Raw genomic sequence first — 8,692 nt, forward strand, 5'->3', positions numbered from 1 at the left:
CATTCTTTTGCATATGGCTGTCCAGTTGTCCTAACACCACTTATTAAAGAGATTTTCCTTTCTCCATTGTATGTTCTTGGCTCCTTTGTCAACTTTTAGCTGTCCATAGATGTGTGCGTTTCTTTCTGGGCTTTCAACTGTTCCATTGATTTGTGTGTCTGTTTGTCTGCCAGTACCATGCTGTTCTGATGATTACGGCTTTTAGTATACTTTGAAATCAGGAAATGTGATGCCTCCACCTTTGTTCTTGTTTATCAGGGTTGCTTTGGCTATTCAGGGTCTTTCTTTGTTCCATATAAGTTTTAGGATTCTTTGTGCTATTTCCATGAAAAATGTCATTTAGGACTTTGATAGGGATTACATTGAATCTGTGGATTGCTTTAGGTAGTATGAACATTTTATCTATGTTAATTCTTCCAATCCATGAGCATGGAATATCTTCCCATTTCTTTGTGTCTTCTTCTATTTCTTTCAACAATGTTTTATAGTTTTCAGTGTATAGCTCTTTCATCTTCTTGGCTAAATTTATTTTTAGGTATTTTATTCTTTTTGTTGCAATTGGAAATGGAATTATATTCTGGATTTCTCTTTCTGCTATTTCATTGTTAGTGTATAGAAATGCAACTGATTTTTGAACGTTGATTTTGTACCCTGCAAGTTTCCCGTATTCATTTATTATTTCTAATCATTTTGGGGAGCAAATAGTGAAAATTTCTCTTCTTCCTTTCCAATTTGGATCCCTTTTACTTCTTTTTGTAGTTTAACTGCTCTGGTTAGGATTTCCAATACTATGTTGAATTAGAGTGGGCACCCTTGTCTTGTTCCTGTTCTCAGAGGGATGGCCCTCAGTTTTTCCCCATGGAGTATGATGTTGGCTGTTGGTTTGTCATATATGGCCTTTGTTATGTTGAGGTACTTTCCTTCTGTACCCATTTTATTCAGAGTTTTTATCATAAATGGATGCTGAATCTTGTTGAATACTTTGTCTGAGTCTATTGAGATGATCACATGATTTTTATTTTCGTTTTGTTAATGTGGTGCATCACATTGATTGATTTGAGGATGTTGAACCATCCTTGCCTCCCTGGAATAAATCCCACTTGAACATGGCATATGATCCTTTTAATGTACTTGCTAATATTTTGTTGAGGACTTTTGCATCTGTGTTCATCAGCATTGTTGGCCTGTATTTTTCTTTTTTGTGTGTTGTCTTCATCTGGTTTTGGTATTAGGGTAATATTGGCCACATGGAATGAGTCAGGAAGCATGCTCCTCTCTTCAATTTTTTGAAAGAGTTTGAGAAGGATATGTGTTAAACCTTCTTTGAATGTTTGGTAGAATTCACCAGGAAAGTTGTTTCATTCTGGACTTTTGTTTTGGGGAAGGTTTTGATTACTGTTTTGTTGTCCTTACTAGTGATTGGTTTATTCAGATTCTCTTCTTCTTTTTGATTTGGTTTTGGAAAGTTGTATAATTCTAAGAATTTATCTATTTCTTCTAGATTATCCAATTTGTTGGCATATAGCTTTTCAAAGTATTTTTTATAATCCTTTGTATTTCTGTGGTATCCATTGTAATTTCTCCTCTTCTGTTTCTGATTTTATTTATTTGAGCCTTCTCTCTTTTTTTCCTTAGTGAGTCTAACTAAAGGTTTGTCAATTTTGTTTACCTTCAGAGCACCAGCTCTTAGATTCATTGATCTTTTCTATTGTCTTTTTAGTCTCTAGTTCATTTATTTCTGCTCTGATTTTTATTATTTCCTTCCTTCTACTGATTTTGGGCTTCATTTGTTCTTCTTTTTCTAGTTGTTTTAGGTGTGATGTTATATTGTTTATTTGAGATTTTTTTTGTTTGTTGAGGTAGACCTGTATTGCTATAAACTTTCCTCTTAGTGCCACTTTTGCTGTATCCCATAGATTTTGGTGTGTCATATTTTCATTTTCATTTGTCTCCAGATATTTTTTTACTTCTCATTTTATTTCTTCATTGACCCAAAAGTTGTTCAGTAGTACTGTGTTTAATCTCCACATATTTTTGACATTGCCAGTTTTCTTCTTGCAGTTGATTTCACAGATAGAAATCTTAACCTGGGGAAGGAAACAGACATCCAGGTACAGGAAGCACAGAGAGCATCAAATGAGATGAACCCAAAGATGCTCACACCAAGACACATTACAATTAAAATGCCAAGAATTAAAGATAGAGAGAATCCTAAAAGCTGAAAGAGGAAAGCAACAAGTTACATACAAAGGAAATCCCACAAGGCTATCAGCAGAAACCTTACAGAAACCTTACAGGCTAGAAGCAAGTGACATGATATATTCAAAGTGCTGAAAGGAAAAAAATCAACAACGAAGAATACCATACCCATGCAAGGTTATCATTCAGAATGGAAGGAGAAATAAAGAGTTTTCCAGACAAGCAAAACTAAAAGAGTTCATCACCACTAAACCAGCCTTATCAGAAATGTTAAAGGGACTTATTTAACTGGAAAAGAAAAGGCTGAAAGTAAAAATAATAAAATTATCAAAGAAAAAATATCACTAGTAAAAACAAATATATAGTAAAGGGAGTGGATCAATCACATATAAAGCTAGTATAAAGGTCAAAAGACAAAGATACTAAAATCATCTATATCTGTGACAAGAGGTTAAGGAATACACAGAATTTTAAAAGATAAAATATGATGTCAAAAACATAAAACATGAGTGGGGAAGTGAAAGTGTATGGCTTCTAGTAAGAGGTTGAACTTAAGAGGCCATTAACTTAATATAGATTGCTATTTACATAAGTTATTATATATGAACCTCATGGTGACCACAAACCAAAAACCTATAATAAATACACAAAAAATAAAGAGAAAGGAGCTCAAACGTAACACTAAAAGGAGTCATCATATCACAAGGGAAGAGAGCAAGAGAATAAAGGAACAGAGAAGGACTACAAAAACAACCAGAAAAAAAGAGCAAAGTGGCAATAAGTAATACTTATCAATAGTCACTTCAAATGTAAATGGACTAAATGCTCCAGTCAAAAGACATAGGGTGGGGGCCAGGCCCGTGGCAGAGTGGTTAAGTTCACGCACTCCACTTTGGCGGCCCAGGGTTTTGTCAGTTTGGATCCTGGGTGTGGACAAGGCACCACTCATCAAGCCATGCTGAGGCAGGTGTCCCACATAGTGCAACCAGAGGCCCTCACAACTAGAGTATACAACTATGTGCTGGGGGGCTTTGGGGAGAAGAAGAAGAAAAGAAAAGAAGACTGGCAACAGATGCTAGCTCAGGTGACAATATTTAAAAAAAAAATAGGGTGGCTGAATGGACAAAAAAAAAAAGACCCATATATATGTTGCATACAAGAGACACACTTCAGACTTAAAGACATTCACTGAAAGTGAAGGGATGGAAAAATATTCCATACAAATGGAAAGGATAAGAAAGCTGGGCTAGAAATATTTATATCAGACAAAATAGACTTTAAAACAAAAACTGTAACAAGAGACAAGGGCATTACATAATGACAAAGGGAATAATCCATCAAGAGGATATAATACTTGTAAATATCTGTGTGCCCAGCATAGGAGCACCTAAATACATAAAGCAAATGTTAACAGACATAAAAGGAGAAATTGACAGTAGCACAATAAAAATAGGAGACTTTAACATCCCAGTTACATCAATGAATAGATCATCCAGACAAAAGATCAATAAGGAAACATTGGCCTTAAATGACATATTATACCAGATGGACTTAACAGATATATACAGAGAATTCCACCCCAAAACTGCAGAATATACATTCATTTTGAATGCACATGGGTGTGATTCTACCAGTTTGCTAATTGGGCAATAAAATGTCAGATACAGTTCTGGATGATATAAAGGAAGTTTAGATGTCACAAAACCCTTGATGTTTTGCACAGGAGTTAACTCTAAGACTTGGAGACATAAGAGTGCTGGATTTATTCCATCACATATGACCCACCCACTTGCACACTGTGTTCTTTGAAAGGGCCTAGAGTTTCTCCCCTCACCAAGACTGAGAAACACATTAGTATGGGAAGCAATAGTTCTTTTAAGTGAATTTTACTGGATCTTCTAAAAGAATTTAGTAGCTAAGACAACAAGTAGGGGCTATCCAATGACCATCTGCTTTACTTTCTCTGCTCTGTGATTTTTAGTTTCAATAATGGCCTCATATAAAGTAAAATTACTCACTCAATTATCTCAACTTTGATTTAGATTAAGGTCTCATAAACAATTGAGAATTTTAGAAAGTGCATTTAAGTTAACACTATAGAACACAATCACTATTGAAAATAAATGTTTGTCAGAAAAATATGACATCTTAAAACTTTCTACCCAGATAATAAGTGTGGTAACTCTATAGATACATATATTTTTCAATTTTATCTGATACTAATAAGAAGCAGTTTGTAAAGATATTTATCAATTTAATTGAACACATGTGTATGCCTTCATATATTCTTAAATAATAGTGTAGAGTAACGTATCTAGCCTATAAAGCAAGAGTAAGGAATTTAGGAAGTTACGTTTAATTTAGCCTTTCAAAAAAATAAATCTAAGTTCTTGCATGACCTAAAATACCATTTTGCATTTGTATTTCACACTCTAGACAATTCCAAGATATAATGTAGAGTCTTTTACAGAAAATTTATAAAACGATTTAATCTATTGGAGGATTTGGCTTGATTTGAAATATAGAGCGATTAAAATATAATTCTCTTATTTTTCTTTTACTGACTAATATTAAGTTCTTTTCACTGTACTAAATAGTTAATTCTTAATACTTAATATTAAGTGCTTCTTACTTATTAAGACTTCTTACTTATTAGATGTCTCAATATAAAGTATTCTTTAAGGCTCTTTCTGACCACTAACAGTTGGTCTGGTGTAAATTCACATATTTGTTCTTTGGGTCATGACAGCAGAGATGAGTAAAATTTTCCTTTCACCCATCCAAAAACTTTTGAGAGATAGAAAGAATGTATTTTAAAATAATAATACTGATTAAATTTTTATTAATAACAGTTTTGCACAGTTAACTCATATGGATTTGACTTTTTCTCATCAGTATGTAATATTGATCTTTCAACTAAGTCTTTTGTAACTTGATTAATATATTTTTTCACTTAAAAATATCCTTTTGCAACATGAAAGCCATAATAAGACTCTATCTCTTTGAGACTAATTTAATTAACGTGTTTAATATATTTGTGGGAGGTAATAATTATAATTAATGACTTGGCTCTCTTTTCAAAGATTATGAAGTTTTAAGATGTCATTTTTTTCTGGCAATTATTCCCTTTTCTTCTAGCCTGAAGAGAATCTTTCTTAAAAGATTATCATATCTAAGACACTATCAATTTTGGTTTTATTTATACCTCCCCTAGCCCAGTGAATCATTGAGATTTATCTTAGGTTTTTAAAAGCACTTACTAATTTCTTATAATTAAACAAAATAGAAGCTCTGTTTGATTTGAAAGATTTTATGACTTTTATTTTCTAATACCTCTAATTCAAAGATGCTCTCTGAAAGAAATTATTTTTCATTGTTATCCATGGAGTACACGGGTAAAACTTCCATTTATCTCATGGAATACGTGTACTCTATTCCATACCCAAAGCCATCCATCAAACACCATTAGAAACTATCATCAACAACAACAAAAATGAAAAGACGGAAACCATAATTTTCTTGCTTTCCAATGTGTGACAGTCAGCTACCTGTCTTTCAGTATTCATTCCATCCTTATTCCATACAACTAAAGTATAGCCTATCACACTACTAGCCAATGACATTGTATTTCCCAGGTTCCTTTGCAGTTAGGAATGGCCGTGTAACTTAGTCAACTCCATTGAAATGCAAATAGATGTGGTGTCTGCCACTTCTAGTTCAACACCTTTGGACTAGACTATGTCTCCTCCATATTCCCTTTTATTCCCTAGCGTTATTGAAGTATATATGGTAAATAAAAGTGGTATACATTTAAGGTGTACCACTGGACGTTTTGTTATAAGTATACATTGTAAGATGATTACCACTTGGGTTTGTATTTTGGGTTTTGGGGGCACCTGGGACTTTCTATTTCCTGTGAGAATGTAACCAAGTGAAAGGGGCTGGTTCTGCTTGCCACTATCTGGTGTCAATCAATTGCAAGCAAGCCGGTGGTTGAGAAAGGAAAATTTATACAATTAGCCAGCATAATTGGAAGATGGCAGACTAGTGTCCTGAAGAACCATCTTAAAATCACACAGAATCTTGAGGCAGTTATATATGGGAAACGGGCAGGGAAGGAGGGGGCTTAGGGATGTTGACCATCCTGTATGACGAACTTCAAGGCACCACATTATCTCTTTCCTCTGTCATTGGAGATGGGTGCCAATGCAGAATTTTTCTTCCTGGAGGTCGTCATGTTCCTGGGGAACTCAGAGAACAAAGTTGTCTTATCACAGCTGGGCAATAAACGTTAGCAAGAGTCAAAGAACTAGCAGATCATGTATTTTGTAATAGTGAGAGGTGCTTAATCATCTGGGCTACGTGCAGGCTAGAATGTTTCCATAGAGACTAGTGAGTCAGGATCATAGTTATAATATTGCTTCTTTTCCCTAAGGTGGCTTCCCTCATGTTAACTTAAGATCTAGCTGTTAAAATTTCCCCACCGTCAGTTGTAACTTCATAATCATATGAAGTACTCAGGGATAAGGCTGTCAACATCTTCTGGGTGCTTCCTGCTGTCAGGGGTGCTGCAAGGGAGAAGATTCCTTCATTGTCTGCTGTCATTTGTACTTTATAACTTACCTGACTAGTTTCTTTTAGGGTCTGCGTTTACTCTTCATTAAGAAAAGCTAATTCCTCTTCTAGCCAAGCAGGCTCTAGGACCTGTATACTGCAGAGTCAGGTCTAAGTTCTAGCTCCCATGTCAAAAACCATTTTACATAAATATTGTCCGATTTTAGTTTGCCAGGCTTCAGGAGAAAGGGCTGTTTCAGTTCTCAACGATTCCAAATGAAAAGGACAGGAAAAAAAATGGAAAATGTTATTTTAGAGATCTGTACCAGATATTTGAGGAAACTAGGAGAATTCAGGATCCAGTCCAGTTTACAGATGGGAAACAAAAGCCTCAAGGACAATTAACAGAACCAAAATCCAACATCCACAGGTGTGTCACATAGTTTCTGTTGAAATAATTTTTCCCTCTAAAATCACCCTTTTTACCAAAGATAGCCAAATTAAGACTCAGTGGTTTGTAAAATAGGTCTAGTTTAAATAAACTTGGCCCAATCATTTACATAAGTACAGCAAGAATAGCAATTGATCATATAGGCTCTTTTAAATCTGCTTTGCTGGAACTTTTTATAAGGAATCTCAGATTGAACTTTAAAGGCCTCTCAAGGCCAGTAAAATCAGACCAAGGATTTGTCATCAGACTCCACCTGCAATACCTACAGATTTTGGTGAATTTCTCTCTTCTCAAGGTCCCCAAAATATCCTGGGGTTCCTGCACCTGCCAGGGAAGTGACCTTCCTTGCTCATCTAGTAAGGTTGTTGGAAACCCTGTAAGCAAGACACCAGGCCTATATTTACAAGTGGATTTATTTCACAAAGCCCAGTCTTTGCTTCTCAAAGCTGTATGGTCATATCTGAGTTTATGTATGTTTCTCTCAAATACGACATTCCAGTCAAAGCCTTGGTAATATAACCAGTGTTTTCAATTGCATCCTGCTATAAGGAGAACAGATTCTTATTGAACTTATGTAAATAACTATATTGCCATGAAAATAATACTCATTCACTAAGAGTTTCCAAATTCTGGAGGGATAAGGTAGGGAGAAAAAGGTAAATGTTTCAGTTCTGTTTACAAAAGTATAATTTACCAAATTGTTATAAGTCATAGTTAGCTTAAGAGAAAAGAGAAAAAGTTTTCCCCAAACTTCAAAACACAAAACATTAAAGAAATCAGCAAGATGGGGCTGGCCCAGTGGCACAGCAGTTAAGTTCACATGTTCCACTTCTTGGCAGCCCAGGGTTCTCCGGTTCGGATCCTGGGTGCAGACATGGCACCACTTGGCAAAAGCCATGCTGTGGTAGGCATCCCACATATACAGGAGAGGAAGATGGGCATGGATGTTAGCTCAGGGCCAGCCTTCCTCAGCAAAAAAAAGAGGAGGATTGGCAGTAGTTAGCTCAGGGCTAATGTTCCTCAAAAAAAAATGAAAAAAATCAGCAAGATTTCAAGCAAAAAGTCATAAAAATTATAGTCATCCTCATCAATTTACTCAGTCCCATGTTATCAACTTGCGATCTTCTGTTAGCAGTTTTATGAGGCCATCAGTTTCTCCACTACAGTTCTGTAATTCTTTTACCCAACTCAGTTTCACAATCTGAAAGTTTATCAGAAACCCACATTCTAGAGCAAACATCAGAGTCCTTTCCATGAATCTCTCTGAAGACAAAACATATATGCAAAAACATCAAAGTAAAACAACTGTCAGCAAATGACAAAACATTCAAAAACGGCAATTGACAAAGACTTTTAGCTATTTCTAGAACACATAACACTTTGAGATAATAACTAGAATTATGACTGACAACCAGGACAGATCAGAATTTTTGGAATGTTTTATAATTTTTTTAATATTTATATTAATAACATTTGCCCATACAATAT

The sequence above is a fragment of the Equus quagga genome, chromosome 11 (genome assembly GCF_021613505.1).
Source record: "Equus quagga isolate Etosha38 chromosome 11, UCLA_HA_Equagga_1.0, whole genome shotgun sequence".
In the NCBI taxonomy this organism is placed as follows: Eukaryota; Metazoa; Chordata; class Mammalia; order Perissodactyla; family Equidae; genus Equus; species Equus quagga.